This window comes from Protopterus annectens, chromosome 1.part2 (assembly GCF_019279795.1).
Source record: "Protopterus annectens isolate FY-2018-M chromosome 1.part2, PAN1.0, whole genome shotgun sequence".
NCBI lineage: Eukaryota > Metazoa > Chordata > Ceratodontiformes > Protopteridae > Protopterus > Protopterus annectens.
In genome coordinates, this window is record NC_056727.1 from 693450239 (window position 1) to 693466387 (window position 16149).

Sequence of the window (16149 nt, forward strand, 5' to 3'; positions counted from 1 at the left end):
TTTTTCTCTCTTCAAGGTAGCCATTTTTAGTTAGAGGCTAACCCTTGTTCTCTAAATACCTTTTTTGAAGTGTGTTTTCTAGTAGATATATATATATATATATATATATATATATGTAATAGTTATAGTGTGTGTGTGCGCGTTGTTAAGGTGTGGTAACTGTTTTTTTTTTTTTTTTGTGTGTACGGGTTTCTTTATACTTGTTACCTACTGTTGAACCAACTCCCCGAAGGCCCACGAAATTCATCACAGCACCACAAGACAAGCAATTTTTGACAAAGGGTGTCCCTGTTGATGCTATGGTAGTAGCAGCGGCCACGAAAAAGGAGTTGGCTGAGACTTCTTCGTCTGTCCATCTCCCTAATAAGGTGTCTAGGACAATGGACAGATACGGGAAGCGGACGTTTTTCACAGCGACCTTTTCCATGCGGTCGCTAAACTGTTTGTACCATTTTACCCGCCTTCAAAGGGATCTCCTTAAGGAGCTAGGAGATACCCTTCAAGATCCATCAGCTGCGGGGGCCCAGCAGGATAAGATTACCTCCCAGTTGGCGACTCTTAATTCGATAGTGAACTCCTCCATGCGGCTCATTTCTTATGCGGCCGATGGGGCGAGTAGAACCACAGGCGCACGTGTGGCCTTGAGAAGGCACGCTTGGATGCGGTTATGTAACTTTGCGGACCCCTTTAAGGTGTCTTTCGCCAATACCCCTTTTGATGGTTCTGCTCTTTTTAGATCACAGGTGAAGGATATCCTTACCAGGTGTGAGCAGGAAGGCAAGACTCTCTCTGCTGTGGGAGTCCGTTTTTCCACTCCTTCTAGACCATACCCCAAAGGTCAGAAAAGTGGGAAAATGTGGTTCCGGAAACCCCAGGGAGCCGTGCCTGACACACGTGGTGAGTTTCCCTCCAGGGGCAGAGGAGGGAACAACAATAGGCACCGCCCTCGAGGTAGAGGGGGCCCGCAAAATCAGGGCAGCAGAGATTCCTTCTCTGACAAGCCCTTCCAGCATCCCTGAGGGGCTGCCCACCTTCGGAGGCAGTCGGGGGAAGATTATCACTGTACCCAAAAGCCTGGCAAGACATAACTCAAGACAGATGGGTACAGTCTATCATATCCGGAGGTTACAGAATTCCCTTCGTTCATTCCCCCTTAAGGTCAAACAAATCCCTTCCAGATGTTCTGCCCAGTCTAAGGGAACAAGCAGTGCAAGAGATCTCAAAACTGCTACAAAAAAGAGCAATCTAACGAGTCCCAGCAGACCAGCAAGGATCCGGAATTTACTCAAGGTTCTTTTTGGTACCAAAAAAGACAGGGGACTGGAGACCTATTTTGGATCTCAGCAGACTAAACAGGTCTGTACAAAGAACGAAGTTCCGGATGGTCACGCTTCAGTCCATTCTACCCTTTTTGGGTCAGGACAATTGGATGTGCTCCATAGATCTTCAAGATGTGTACTACCATATCAAAATGGACAGGCACTCCAGAAGATTCCTCCACTTCCAGCTGGGAGCCAGTCATTATCAGTTCCGAGCTCTGCCCTTTGGTCTCACCACAGCCCCCAGGGTGTTCACCAAATGTATGGCAGTAGTTGCCTCTCACCTGAGACGGCAAGGATTCCAGATGTTTCCCTATCTAGACGACTGGCTCCTTACTGCTATCACCAGACATCAGCTGCTACGAGCCAGGAACTACACCATCCAAACTTGCTCCAAGCTAGGTATCACAATAAATTTCGAAAAGTCTGCATTGTCGCCTTGTCAGTCTATAACCTTTATAGGCACAAGTTTAAGTACAAAAGACATGTCAGCGAGACTTCCATTACACAGAGTATTAGATATTCGCCGGCATGTGCAGGTGTTATTAGGATGCAAGAAAATTCAGGCCAGATTCGTCCTAAAGACATTGGGCCTGATGGCAGCAGCGATCATACTAGTCCCCCTGGCTCGTTTTCATATGAGGATTCTTCAGTGGTTGCTTTTCACCCAATGGTCATTTCTACAACTTGCAATGTCTCGCATGATTATGATTACACAGACATGGAAAGACCAGCTTGCTTGGTGGATGGTTTCCCTGTCAGTACCCCAGGGCAGACCATTTCTTCTTCCCCCACCAGTAGCCACAGTGACCACGGATGCCTCCCTGATCGGGTGGGGGGGCACTTTCAGGGCAGAACAGTCCAAGGCACCTGGCAACCCCACGAGTACCATCTGCATATCAATGTCTTGAAGATGAGAGCTGTGCTTTTAGCATTGCAAACTCTTCAGAACTCTCTTCCCACCAGGACCATTGCAGTTCAGACAGACAATATGTCGGTAGTGTGGTACATCAACAAGCAGGGCGGAACCAAGTCCTACCCCCTATGTCGAGAAGCACTCGGACTCTGGCAATGGGCGATCTCTTTCCAGCGGTTTCTGATAGCAACGCACATCCCTGGGAAGTCCAACGTTATAGCGGATAGGCTGAGCAGAGCAATTCTCATGCCGCACGAGTGGTCTCTCAATCAGACAGTGGCGGACCAAATCTTACGCAAATGGGGTCAGCCTTGCTGTGACCTTTTCGCCACCCCCTTCAACAGCATGTGCGACAGTTTCTTTTCTCTCCTCCCTCTTCCCAGATACCCTCCCAGAGACGCTCTAATCCACGATTGGCCTCATGGACTTCTTTATGCATTCCCTCCATTTCCCCTGATTCCCAAACTAATACAGAAAACTACCGCACTGGGATGCGAGATGATCCTCATTGCCCCCTACTAGCCTCGACAAATTTGGTTTCCGTTCCTGCATCATCACCTCCTGGAACAACCCTGGACCCAGTACCAGACCTCCTGATCCACCAGTCGGGCGGGCTGCACCAATCCCTTCAGTCTCTCAACCTCACTGCTTGGTTGCTCCACTTCCAACCTTAGCCAGGCTTCCGAACATTTCCCAATCGGTGCGTGAAATCATATTATCTTCGCATAAATCTACCACCAGAAAAACTTATGCTAGTAAGTGGAAACGTTTCTCTTGCTGGGCAGAGTCTAAAAATATAGATCCCTTTTCAGCCCCTGTCCACCACGTTTTAGATTTCCTAGCGGAACTTTTTCAGGCTGGGTCCTCTTCTGCCACCATTAGAGTTCAGTTAGCCGCAATTTCAAATTTTCATACAGGCCTATCTGAAACTAGTATTATGTCCCATAAGCTTTGCAAAGCTTTTCTTAAAGGGGCTACTTTGCTCAGGCCCCCAGTAAGAGATCCCCCGCCTCCGTGGGATCTTAATTTGATCTTAGCTTCCCTAATATTGCCCCCCTTTGAACCCGCAGCTTCATGTTCCTTGAAGTTTCTTTCTTGGAAAACCCTCTTTCTTGTGGCAATTACCTCAGCTAGAAGAGTTTCTGAACACCAGGCCCTGTGTGTTCGCCCTCCTTATTTAGTTTTTTATAATGACAGAGTTTCGCTCAGGACTAATCCCTCCTTCCTTCCTAAGTTACCTTCTGAGACTAATCTGAATCACTCCATTGATCTTCCGGTCTTCTTCCCAAATTATTCCAACAAAGCTGAACATAAATTACATGAGTTGGATGTTCATAGACAATTACGTTTCTACTTGCATAGGACTAAACAAATTAGAAAATCAGATCAGCTCTTCCTGTCCTATGCTGAAGGTAAACAAGGTCTACCAGTGTCTAAAGTAACTCTGTCTAGGTGGTTGACTTCTATTATTGCTTTGATTTATCAGTTGAGGAACAAACAGCTCCCTGCTAAACCAAAAGGCCACTCTACTAGGGCTTTAGCCACTTCTGTAGCTTTTCAGGCAAGATTACCAATGGAAGCCATTTGTGCGGCAGCTACATGGGCCACTCCCCATACATTCATTTCTCATTATAAGCTGGATGTGGCCTCTAGGAGCAGAGCTGATTTTGGTTCCACTGTGCTGAAGAGTCTGTTCCGATGAGCCACCCAGGACTGAGGTGCTAGGGACGCTGTCCCAACCAGCAAGAATGAAGGCGAGATAGACAACTTAACATTAAGAAGTTATGTACCTATCATAACGTTCCATGTTAGTTGTCTTCTTCTCGCCTTCTTTCTTGCATCCCACCCTCCATCCCCCTATCCTAATAGACCAAGAAGAGTTGCCCTCTGAGTTCCTTTTAGCTGGCTGGGTGTTATCTGGTTTGTTCCCTCAACCTTTTAGCTCTGTAGCTAAACATATGCTGTTAGGACAGGTGCCCTTATATTTTGTCTGTAGTTAGGTGTACCAAACGAGATCTGGGGATCTAGCGCCAGGCATTGTGGGATATGGGGAGTCCTCGAACCAGTAAATAGCTCTCGAGATTTAGAAGATGGCCGAGTCGGAGCCGAGGATCGGCTCCGAACCCAACCAGCAAGAAAGAAGGCGAGAAGAAGACAACTAACATGGAACGTTATGGTAGGTACATACCTTCTTATTCTCAATTTTCTCCTCCAGGTAGCACCCAGTTTGGGGGTGACACATGCTCAGCATATAATGTTGTCACCTCACAACAAGAGATTATCTGCTTCGATTCTCAGCAAGACTGCCTTCTGTGCAGAGTCTGCATGTCCTCCCTCTGTTTGCATGAGTTTTCTGCAGGTGCTATGGTTTCCTTCCTTACTCCAAAGACATGCATTAGGTGAATTGTACGTACACACTGAATTGCTCATAGGTGTGGGTGTATGTGTATGTGGGTGTGTTTGTATGTGTGATATGAAAGAACAAGAGTGGCAGGGCTAGCCAGCTGGCGGTGTGAACAGTGGATGTAGATTGCCACTGCTGTCGTGACACCATATACGAAAAATGGGAAAAAGGGGGGGTGTGCATAGATGGATTGATATAGAGGTGGTGATGATCAGAAAGAAGGGATGACCAACAGCTTTTTTTTCCTCCCTGGAATGGATTTTTCTGAAGGTTTTCATGTCCAACAAAGGCTCTTCATGGATGGTTCTTCTAATAGTGGACAGTGTGAAGGATGGACTGTCCCTGAAACTGTGACTGTTCTAAAGTAGTCTGATTGTATTATGTACATATATGATACAGTTAATATTATGACAGTAGTAAATATTTGTAAACCATAGTACTGGCTGTAGGCAAAAAATGTTTATTAAAAGTCTAGCACTTCAGTAAAAATCATGCCTTCCAGGACTCTGAATACAAACCCCCCATATTTTGTAATCAGATGATCTCATGACTAAATACAAATAGTTTAGTCCAATTAAATTCATTATTGAGCCCAAATGGGCTCATGATTTGACAACTTCAGAATTGATTCATACTCCTTTTTGAATAATGCTTTCTCAGTACTTGTGTTATAGATGTCCCCCCACAGATACCTGTTCAAGAATGCTCAGTTTTAACAAATTTTTATGGATCTATATTAGTTCATCGAAATACGTATTCGTCCAAGGCTAAACAGCAAAATTTATTACAGCAAAGCACGGACTTTTTCCCAAGGTTAAGAACCACTGAGCCATCTGCACAACTTTGCCCTTTTTTCCACCAGAATGCAATCTTGGAGTTGGTGTATATAGTTGGGGTGGTGGTGGAGGGGAACCCCCCCCCCCACTTGGGTGGGATTGATTTAGTGCAGTATGTGTTCCAGAGTACTTGAGGGTGAGTGGTTCCTAACCCTGGGAAAAATTCTGTGCTTCACTGTAAGGAATTTCCCTGTTTAGCCTTTGTTGAATACATATTTTGATGAATTAATATAGACCCATTTATATTACTGCCATGTTTATATAAAAAACATTGTTGCAGAATTGTTCTTATTCTTAATATAATTTATATGTTACTGATTTCATCTGATGTATTTTCTTGTAATCTGACCTTTATAAGCCGAACCACTGGAACAGGAAATGAACTCATTTGGTTTTATATGTATACTGATCTCTTAAGTATATTCTTCTTATTTATATAAGTTCTGTTTGTAATACATTACAAATACCCATAGTAAATGGGCAGATTCCAATTTTTTTCTTTAAATCTTTTAAAATAACTACGTGCCAGCGTACCTTGTAAACTTTTACCTTTCTTATAGAAGACCTTCTTATCTGCCATGTCGTCTTTCAGTTTTAAATAGTTAGATACATGTCAATTTTTCCTAACCAAACTAAGTAAAGTTTTTGCAAACAAAGTATGTAAAGTCTTTACTGAAAAAAAATATTTCTTCTAAGTTCAGAAACACTGTGGTGCTTATGTTAGCTGTACATTTTGTTCAGAAGTTCTTTTCCATTCTTTTGGCAGACATCAAAATATCTGTTTAACCATATCTATAGAATAATGTCTTTCAAGAAATATTTTAATCAAATATTGTGATTCATGCCAAAAAAAAATCAATCCATTTACTACACAACATCCTGGCTGCTTGACAGCTTTGAACCATGTAAAAAGTGTGGGCATATGCAGCCTTTCTAAGTAATTTAGTACATATTACATTATTTTCAGTGTATACATTCAGATATCAAAAAATCTGTTCTTTTTGAGTCTGGATAGTGTAAAAATGCAATAGCAAACTTATTATTCTAAACATACTCTAAAGGTAAAATTCTTTAGGCTCCCCTTTACTAAAAAAATTCAACTTGAGGGGTAGGGAACTATCTTCCATAGATTTCTGAACAGAAGCTAGATATAAGGATTCTGTTTTTCAGCTAATAAAAATCTGTACCCAGACTCAGTGGAGAGACAAAATGTTCTTCCTGACTCAGTTAACTATGTTCCTACAAGCAGAGCACAGACGTTTGTCTTCAAAGGAGGCAATGCAGAAGCTGAACCATGCAGTTTCAGAATTGGATAAAGCAGTTTAACCGTCAGTAATACAGAAGACTGAAGATATTCGGTTGGGAAACCATCCATCTGATCACCAAAGCCTTTCCTAGTGTTAAAAAAATAAAATTAGGGGTAAATGTTTGCCCCAAGCAATGAAATATCACAGTAGGGCTGAGCTTACTGGTTAATTTAGTGCTAGCTTCTTAGTTACACGAAGCATACTAGAGCCAGTGTTCAAGATCAAAGGGGACATTCACAACTGTGGGCAATGTAGAGGTATCAGACTCCTGTCACATTGCGTGAAAGTTCTGGAGAGGGTGATTGATAAATGAATATGCAGTGCAGTAAGTAAGATGGGACATGAACACTTTGGATTCAGATCAAGATGCAGCACAAAGTGACCCAGAGTTTGCAGTGAAACAGATACTTGAATAAGCTAGAGACGAGGAGAGAATCCAACTGGGAAATCCTAGACTTGGGGAAGGCATATAGCAAGGTCACAAGAAATCTCATTTCGCCAGTACTGCTATGGTTCAAAGTCTCAGAAACATTGGTAGAATTAGTGCAGACTATGTACAAGGACCCGAAATAGTGTTTGGTCTCTCAGAACTGTTACCAGTAGGAGTGGGTGTACATTGGGGTTCAGTTCTGAACCCACTGCTGTTCATACTGGTGATGGACTACACTGGCAAACAGGTCAAAGGGGACAGATCAACAAAGTTGCTCTTTGCAGACAATATGACTTTACAGGCAGACTCTGAGCAAGAAATTCAACAAAGATAGGGGAATGGAATGCAAATCTGAAGGCACAAAGGATAAAACTGAGTACAGGTAAGACAATTGTAATAGTAGCAAATGGAGGAAAACAGAAGAAACTGAGAATTGAGGTAGTGGGGGAAAATAGCAGAACAGCTTCATTTATCTGGGAAGGTGGTTGAGGCAAAGAGAAGTACAGCCCGCTGGCACAGAGTGTCAGTGGTGTAGTGTATGACAGAAGAATGCCAAAGAAGCTGAAAAGTAAGGTGTACAAAACAATGGTATGACCAGTACTACTGTATGGTACAGAAAACTGGGCAATAAGTGCAGAGCAGTTGAGGAAGCTAGAGGTGATGAAGATGAATTGCCTGATGTGAGTGGTAGGATACACACTGTGGGACGGACGAAGAAATGAGAACAGAAGTGTAGAAGCTAAAGTAGCTCCAATTTCAGAAAAGGCCAGAAAGAACAGATTACAATGGTACAGGCATGTGTGCAGGAAAGTAGAAGACAATCTGGTGAAGAAGATTTGGGACAAACAAGAAAAAGGCAAGAGGAAACAAGGGCATCCAGCAAAGAGATGAATAGATTGTGTGAGAGAAGATCTGCGACAGTCAGGCATGAGTGTTGTAGATGGTAGGATAGTGGCATTGAATATAGAAAAAAAGATGATAATTGACAGAACACCCTGCCCCATGTAGAAAATGGGAAAAAAGGTGGGGTTGATGATTATGATCTTGGTTACACTGCATGCGTTTTGTACTCCAGTTATAGCTTCTGGAAGACTAACTACTTAACACTGGTAGAGTAAGAGTTCATTTTTGGAAATGCATCCCTGCAGTAAAATACACTGAATGGTGCAATGAGTACATTTTACATCTCTAATAAGTAAGTTGCACAAGCTAGCTGGGATTTGCAGGCAGCATAATGAGATGGTTTGACTTCTTAATTGTTTGTATAGACAAACTTTAAGATGAAGCACTGCATAGTTGGATGGAGTGTGGACACTTAACATATGCAACAAAAATTTAAAATATACTAATGTTTTAATGAGAATAGCAGTTTGTAAGCCCGGAAAGCTTTCTTTTGATGTTGAGCATGCATTTAAATTCCTGGTCTGACAGTGCCCTTTTAAGAAGTACGAGAATTGGAGCGAATTCCAGAAACATTCTGCCTTGTGACATAGTCCTACGTTTGGTCTTCCTAGAAGGCTGCAGACTATGACAGCAGACTTGTGACACAGCGACTGTCATGAAAACAGAAATTTTCTCTCATGTCTTATGATGGGAACTGTAAGAAAGAATATTAAAAGGAGTAAAAGTACAATAAAAAGAAGTAGATATGCTGATTTCAGCAAGTAATAGGTGGGGATTTGAAAAAGCAAAGTAAGGCATATTTTTTTTTAGATTATAGTCATACGTTCTTGTGTACCCTATAAGCTAGATTTGTTCTGACTTGTGCACTAGTCAAAAGCTAGGTTTGTCCTGACTAGTGCACAACTGAACAAGGTAATGTGTGAGAGGGGGTAGGGAATGATATAATGAAGTTATGAATTGTTTTGCTGAAAAGAATTTTTATTGAAAGTACTTTTTCCAGCATTCTTAGGCATGAGGAGTAAGACAGTAAGTCACTCCATTCTCCATCAGGTGGGGGCCCATGTTGAAGCTTTTAACTGGAAGTAGTGGAATTATTTGGACTGGTCAGTAAATAAAAGGTATATAAAGCATCCTCCTAAGAAAAATGGTACTTAACACAACTAATTTTGGAACAAGGGGAATGCAAGCACTGGCTTTATTTTATTTATTTGAAGAGGAACTGGTAACGAAAGCTAGGGATGAAGGCAAAACGTTTGCTTTACTTGACAGCCATTTGCTATTGGTCCTTAGCTAAGTAAAGAGATGTCCGTGACATGTTAAGTGATTTCATGCAATGGTAATGATCTAATGTCACCTGAAAAAAAAATCTGTTTTTTATTTCACATTATTTAAAAATATAAATCTGATCTGCATCTCTTAAAAGAAACCCATTTAAATGTTGCTGAACTACCGAAGGTACTGAGTAGAAGGGTACACATGATGGCCATTCTCTAGTTATCCTGAAGGAGAAACGAGAGAATTAGTAATACTGGTTGCCAGGAGAGTGTCATTTTAGATGATGGACAGAGTAACAAATAGGTATGACTGCTAATCTGTGTATAAGGGTGGATTGCAGTGCTGCATTATAACATTTAATTCATTTCCTTTATGTCCCTTGGGTCAGGAAAGGTGAAGTTAGCAGTAATGTCAAGCGTGTAAATCTTATTTAAACAAGGCTTAATCTGGGTGAATGATGGAATCTGATATTTGGAAAACACAGGAAGTGCAGGTGGTTCCAAAAGCAGTTAGGCTTCCTGTTGGGTTCCTATCAGAACGACAAAAGATCAAAATCTCGAACGCTCGGATGAGCGAAAACGCATGTAATTGTAATCGATATTGTGAGATCGCGGTGCAGTGATGATCAGAAAATTTGCCCTTTCCTCACTGTATTGTGATCTCGGAGTTGGAATATATTTTTAGGGGGGCAGGCGCAGCCCCCCACAATAGCGATTTCGATTACCTGCATTTTCACTCATCCAAGCGTTCGAGATTTTGATTTTTCATCTATGTAATATAGACCCTTCCTGTTCAGGAAGCTTTCTAGTAAATTATTCCTTTTTATAAGTACATCAGATGTTCACACTGAATTTGTAGGAAATGGGGGGGGGGGATATCCCTACTATTCATAAAGCTATCTCACTTACTTTAGGATGGAAAAAGTTGATATCCATGGCACATTTAGGTAAACTGAATAAAGTTGTAGTGCATCCAGTTTTTCATTTCAGATTATGCTTCTCCTGCAATAAGTTCAAGTCTTCCAGGCATAGTCCTTCCGAAATTATTGAAAGTGTTTTCTATACAGAGGATGAAAATTTAATGAGAGGTTCTGTGATTTCCTAGATAGCTAGGAGGTCTTAAGAGCAAAGGAGAATATTACTTGTTGATCAGTGAAATAATTTTAAGGTCTCCATTGCTTCATATTTAAGAAGTTACTCTAAACCTAAATAGCAGAGAAACAAACAAAAGAATGGAAGGTTTACTTAGATTTGATGGAGATTCAAGGAAAATAAAGCAAAAAAAAAAAAAATCTGAGGGAATGTTGACAGTAGTGTAGTAACAGTCTTCAGAAAATTCTTCGATTTAGCATTACTGATATTTAAAGACATGTCTTCAGGGTCAAAAGAAGCTATTCTCTCTCCCTCCCGCTCTCTCTCTGTATGAAGCCATAGTCAGATGAGTTATTTAATGCAATGACCCCTTCAGGATGTACCTTTTGCGATATATTAAGGCCCAAGAGGTTCACAAACAGTAACATTGTTAGTCTAAATTCTATGAACTACCAGAAAGAGCTTGAAGTGCTGTCTCTTTACTCTGTTTCTTACAGTCTCTTAGGGTGATCTGTGCCTTGTTTTTCATGTCATTACCTGTCTTCCTTGGTCTCTTGTATCTTCAGTAGTCAGATAGCTCCATTAGTACTAGATCTTGGAATTCTGGATCCTTGACACTAGGCCTTAGAATGGTGGATGTCTTCTTACAATAAATGTAGGTCTTGCCTCCCTGAAGCAGAAACTGTTGTTGGCCCTGATGATGAACATGGAGCTCAACTGTAGTCATTACTTGTTCAGAGCACCAGGAGTACAGTATCCTCTCCTTCACCACCAGAGAACCTCACATTTGAAGACACCTTTCTTAGGATGAAGGAGGATTACACAGGGATGTCAAAGAGTACTCTGATGTGATGCTCATCTGAGATGTAGAACATTCATAGGTCTGCTAGAGCCAGAAACAAATGTTCCTACAGTCACAGATTTATTTATTTATTTGTTTTACATTTGCTGACTAGGATAGCCTGACTGGATAACATGTCCATTTTTAGCCCAGGGAGAAAAGCTCCACAAGGCAAGACATTACATAGACAAACATGTTGTAGATGCATATTACATAAAGAACAAAACACTGATCCAGCAGTTATACATTTATAAACTAAAATTAGTTTAGGTAGATAGAAACAAAGGACTTGGGATAAAGTACATAAATTTAGGATATGGTCACTAGTCAGGATTTGAGCAGGGGCATAACCAGTGAGTTGTAAAGAATTTTTTCAGGTTCTTTTTGAATAGAGGTATTTTGGGTTATAAAGTTAGTTCTGTAGGGAGTGAGTTCCATGTTTTGCCAGCTGAGTTTGCAAACAGAGAATCCCCAGCTGAGTTGTTGGACTTAGTTGTTTGCACCATGATTCTGTTTGAGGAGTGTAGTGATCGGTTGTTGCTGTAGGGGCTGATTATGTTGTTTAAAGCAAGTGTGTTTTCTGGACAGTAGAGGACTTTATGAGCTACTATTAGCTGTTGAACTGTATTAGGTTAGGTAATTCAAGCCAGCCTAGAAGATTTAAGTTATGACAGTGGTGAGTCCTCTATGCAGTTCCAGTGGTAAATCTGGCTATGTGGTTGTAACAGGATAATTTGTTAAGGTCAGTTTTATTCATGCTGGAGAAAAGAGGGGAGGCATAGGTGAGGGTGGAGAGAAGATGAGGCCGGGCAATATTGGTTCTAGCAGGTGGTGTGAGAAAATGCTTAACTTTGTAGAGGGAGCCAAGTTTGTTTTTTTTTTAACAGTTTTGATAGTTTTATTGATATGCATATCAAATTTAAGGTTGTTATCTATTATAATTCCCAGGAGTTTGGTTTGAGTGTCAGGGGAGATAATGGTGCCATTATTAGCTGTTATTGTAAATTGTAGTTGAGAGGACCTGCATGTGGGGGAGAAGAGAATCAGCTTAGGTTTGTTAGGGTTTAAGATCAGCTGTCTATTAGATAGCCAGTTTACACAATGCTGAAATTTTTTTGGTTAGTAAGTGCAAATTCATCTGAGAGTTGGCTGAACAGATCAAAGTGGAATCATCTGCGTACTGAATGCAGGTAGCATTTGGGATAATGGTGTGAAGGTCATTGATAAAGATGGAGAAGAGAAGGGGTCCTAGTATAGAGCCCTGGGGAACTCCTAGAGTTATGGGCAGATGAGTAGAGAGCTTGTCCTGCCAGAGGACTGCTTGTCGTCTTCCGTGCAGGTAAGTTTGAAACCATTGGAGAGTGTGATTATCTAAGGAGAGGGCCGTCATAGTATGGATAAGTAGTTGGTGGTTCACCATATCAAAGGCCTTTGAGAGATCTAGAAAGAGAGCAGAGAATAGTTTGTTGTTTCTATTGTGGTTAATAACATTGTAGAAAAAAAGGAGAGCTGTTGTGGTACTGTGGGATGGCCTAAAGCCATGCTGGGAGTTGGCCAATAGCTTGTTCTGAATAAGATAGTACATGAGTTGCTTATGGATGCATTTCTCCATAATTTTGGCTAGTGGTGACAATATAGCTATGGGTCTGAAGTTACACAGTTCATTGGAACTGCCTCCTTTATGAGAAAGCCCAGGGAGAAAAGCTCCACAAGGCAAGACATTACATAGACAAACATGTTGTAGATGCATATTACATAAAGAACAAAACACTGATCCAGCAGTCTTTCTAGATCTCTCAAAGGCCTTTGATATGGTGAACCACCAGGTAGAGGGGATGGTACCTACGGAGATGGTTCTATTGATCATTATAGACACAGGGTAGGCTATAGTGTCTGCAGCTTTTTGCAGATACTTTGCAGGGAGGAGGTCAGCTGCTAAAGTGGTAGGTCTTAACTTCTTAAGTAGGGTTCGAATGAGTGACATAGGAATTGGTTTAAAGCTGTAAGAGAATTGGGCACTGGGTGTGGCAGAATTGTGAGTCACTGTTGGGAGTTAGTCGATTGGCTAGAGACTGAATAGTCTCAGTGAAGAAGCTATTGAAGGAATTTGCAATATCCTCTGGAGATGTGAGGGTAGAGGCAGAGGGGGTTTGAGTGGTAGTTTGGCCTGGATGAAGAAGTTTGTTTATACCGGACCAGAACTTTTGAGGGTTGTTTTGGTGTTTCTCTTGCAGATGGCAGTAGAAGTTTTTTTGTCTAGTATTGTGTCGTTCCTTAGCTTTTGGAATTTCAGGTGGTTAAATGGGGTTTTTGCTGAACACTAGGCTGCCCATGCGTTATTTCTGAGTGAGATTTTAGATTTGCTTTCTTTAGAAAGCCATGGTGCAGATAAAATCTGTACTCAGTGCATGCAAAGTACGTATTTTATTTAGTTTAGTTGAATGAGTATTTTCTTCTTAAGGATTTACAGCCAGTTAAGTAAGAAATAATGAACTTTTATATGGTTCTTAACTCCAGGTTAGACTACTGGTAGTTTAAATTAAGGTTTAGGAGTTTCAAGAACTTGTACACTTCCACTAGATAGAGTTTCACTAGCGACTGTGTTTTAGCCAATTTTTAGGGTAGTTCTGGTAGTTTTAAGGGAGTTAGTGGACTGTTTTCCAGTGCTAGGACCCAGTTCAGTAGCTTACATTAACCATCACATCCAATAGTTGTAGGATGTTAACCTTATAGCAGTTGTTAAAAAAAACTTTGGGCTGAATGGTATGGCTTCCGCGTTTACTCGCAGGTAAGGTGGTTGATTGAGAGCCATTCAGTAAGTTGTGGAAGGGGGAAGCACCTAAAAGAACAAAGTGGTTAGTATCTCCTGACTGTGACCACTCTTTGTTAGCTAAAATATACGATTCAGACACTTTTAGCTGTATCAGGCTAGACCGACACAGTCAATGCAGTAGCCGTATCTGCTGTTAGTTAAACACTAAACACATGATTTAAGCACACTGTTGCATTTTGTAGCTTTCCATATTATAACAGACTATTCAGTATCCTAATGCAGCTTAATCATTTCTAACTGATCTTAAAAACTTAATATAGCATATAACAATTTGAAAAAATACTGTGCTTCCACTTAGTATGAGTAAATACAACAAACGTCTTGCAACAATTAACTGTAAGCGAATGCTAGACAAGACCGTTAAGCATACCAGAAGTACAGATCTAATTACTTAGTAAGAATGCGGTTTTAGCTATATATTGCAGACAAACATTTATGCTAGGAAATAGATACACACAATTGTAGCATAATCCATGTGCAGTTCAGTTACATACCGCGTTATTAGAAAGTCCGCCAGCTGAGTCCTAGGGCAGTGATTGTTTAAAAATGGCGGTTATAATGAGGGAGATATGTAACCTCGGATTTTCAGTATGGGGGGGGAGGGACCAACCAGATAACAAAGGACAAAACCAGATAACAAAATTCCTGTACTCAGTGCATGCAAGTACGTATTTTATTTAGTTTAGTTGAATGAGTATTTTCTTCTTAAGGATTTTACAGCCAGTTAGTAAGAAATAATGTCCTGGAAGATGCATCCATCAGTGCATTATTTGGAGCCAGACTCCCTTCCCTCTGCTCCAGGGAAACCTGAACAATTCTGTAAGCGCCCACATGTTCCTTTACAGGGACCCTTTAGCTGATCCAGCAGTGGTGTCCCTGGATTCCTTTAATGCCTCCCCCCCCCCCCTCAGACAGGGACCTCCCCTTCAGACCATGTGCAGAAAAAGTATTCAAGAGATTGGAAGAAAATGAAAAAAGGGCAACTGGTCCAGGAATTTTTTTTCATTCCCAACCTCCAATATTTAGCAGGAATTATCCTACAAAATACTGACTTTTTACCTAAGCAGGATAAAGACAGATCTCAGAAATAAGAGAGGCCAAAGTACAGGAAAGAATGGCAAGCAAAGTGAAAGGACAAGTCGGGGACCTCTCAAGGCCATGACCCCTAGAAGGAACAGGCATGCCTCAGTCAAGCTGCTCCCCCATCTCCAAACCAGATTAAACTTTCTCTCCTTCCTTATAAATAAAGTACAAAGGATTAGTTCAGAAAAAAAAATCACTTTATCTAGCAGTTCTAGGAGATTGTCTGGCTCTGATGCCCTCCCTGTGAGAGGAGTAAAGGCATCTCATTGAAGTTTCAGGTAGTTTATTCAGTTAAGTAAATAGATGAATGAGTGTTCTTGTCTTAATACATTACATTCAACATGTCAGTTATTTTAGTGGGAGGGTCCAGAGGAGCTGATTGGAGGAAAATCTGGGAGATGAAAAAACAAGGAACCAATCCCAAAGCTTCGAGGTTAGTCCTCTATTTGAATATTCCTGGAAGATTCAGTTTACCAGCTAAGCAGCCTTTGAAACCTCATAGTTAAAATGTTCTTAGTTTCATTTTTTACAAACAGAAAATGACAACACACCATGAACTGCCAATGTAGAACTATATTTAATAAAACACCTTTTACCTGAGCTTTATCAGGCCAATCTAATAAAGTGGTTTGCGGATTGGTTTACAGTTTGATCATCCAAAATGCCTGCTTTCATGAGACTATCATCAGACTTTAATAGCCTGCTTTGTATCCCATATAATATGAGAGGCTGTGTCTGTCTTTGTGGGGCTCATATTCCTTGAAGCAAATTATTAAAATTTTATTACAGAACTTTTTTCAGAATGACTTGACCTTATCAATGCTTGCATCACATATAATATGAGAGGATGTACCCACTTTTAAGAGTGTCACATCTACTGAAATCCATTATGGACTAATTTTCTCATGTTT

At 41.0% G+C, this 16149-nt stretch overlaps 1 protein-coding gene across 8 annotated transcripts in view; it reads left to right on the plus strand.

Moving 5' to 3' along the window:
* BIRC6 (baculoviral IAP repeat containing 6) overlaps window positions 1–16149 on the plus strand; it is a 4524268-nt gene that overhangs the window by 4223817 nt on the left and 284302 nt on the right. The window lies entirely within an intron of this gene.